The sequence below is a fragment of the Myotis davidii genome, unplaced genomic scaffold (genome assembly GCF_000327345.1).
Source record: "Myotis davidii unplaced genomic scaffold, ASM32734v1 scaffold223, whole genome shotgun sequence".
Taxonomy (NCBI): domain Eukaryota; kingdom Metazoa; phylum Chordata; class Mammalia; order Chiroptera; family Vespertilionidae; genus Myotis; species Myotis davidii.
This window is the reverse complement of record NW_006294609.1, coordinates 1,217,851-1,219,218: the sequence shown is the minus strand read 5'-3', so window position 1 is coordinate 1,219,218 and position 1,368 is coordinate 1,217,851. Positions and strand designations below refer to the sequence as shown.

At 42.8% G+C, this 1,368-nt stretch overlaps 1 protein-coding gene across 1 annotated transcript in view; it reads right to left on the bottom strand.

Annotated features, from left to right (window-relative positions):
• PI4KA (phosphatidylinositol 4-kinase, catalytic, alpha) overlaps positions 1–1,368 on the bottom strand; it is an 85,625-nt gene that overhangs the window by 83,607 nt on the left and 650 nt on the right. The window lies entirely within an intron of this gene.

The window sequence follows — 1,368 nt, the reverse complement described above, 5'->3', positions numbered from 1 at the left end:
TAGCCACGAAAATGATTTGATGGTTGGGTCCCAACATGAGGAACTGTATTTAAAGGGCCAGAAGGTTGGGAACCACTGCTTCAGAAACACAAACACTCACAATCCCACTTAGTGGGCTCCCTTAGGGCAAAAGTAATGCACAATGTGGGGTTGGGGCTATATCTTTAAAAGCAGTGATTACAGCGAAGATTCAAGAGAGGAAAACTGGACGCCTTCAGAACATCCAGCGATGAAGGAATAGCCAAGTAAATTATGATATAGGTAAAGTCCTAGGCTTGCTTTCATCACACACATTAAGGAACAAAATGATCGTGGTTAGCTTTTGTTGTCGTTGCTGCTAATCCTCACCCGAGGACATTTTTTCCATTGATTTTTAGAGAGAGTGGAAGGGAGAGGGAGAGACAGAGAAATACTGATGTGAGAGAGAGACACATCAATTGGTTGCCTCCCACATGCCCACGACCAGGGTTGGGAACCTGCAACCGAGGTACATGCCCTTGACCAGAATCAAACCCAGGACCCTTCAGTCCATAGGCTGATGCTCTATCCACTGAGCCAAACCAATTAGGACCAGAATTTACTTTTTAAAAAATATATTTGTACTGATTTGAGAGAGAGAGGAAGGAAGAGGGAGAGAAACATTGCCGTGAAGGAGAAATATCGATCAGCTGCCTCCTGCATGCACCCCAACCAGGGATAGAGCTCCAAAACCTGGGCATGTGCCCTGACCAGTAATCAAACCAGTGACCTTTTGGTGCACAGAACAACACTCAACCAACTGAGCCACGCTGGCAACGGCTGAATTCACTTTTTGTATTAAAATATTTTATATCCAGCCCTAGCCGGTTTGGCTCAGTGGATAGAGCATCGGCCAGCAGACTGAAGGGTCCTGGGTTTGATTCCTGGCAAGGGCACATGCCCGGGTTGTAGGCTCAATCCCCAGTAGGGGGCGTGCAGGAGGCAGCAATCAATGATTCTCTCATCATTGATGCTTCTATGTCTCTCTCCCTCTCCTTCCTCTCTGAAATCAATTTTTAAAAATTTATATCCAAAATGTATAATAAAAATGTAGGATTAAATATATTATTTTGATCTTAAAAAATAAAAGGCACATTAACATGTACTCTAAAATAATTTTTATATATCACAATTTTGAAAAAGATAATATTATATCAAAACTATATCAAAGAATATAGTTTGTGGTTACTCTGAATCTGATTGAAGAGCATTTTACCTGAGATTGAAAATCAAGTCTACTCTAGAGCAGCGGTCGCCAACCTTTTGGACCTCATGGACCACCAGTGGTCCAAGGACCACCGGTTGGCGACCGCTGCTCTAGAGAACACACAATTACTTCACAAAGTATTT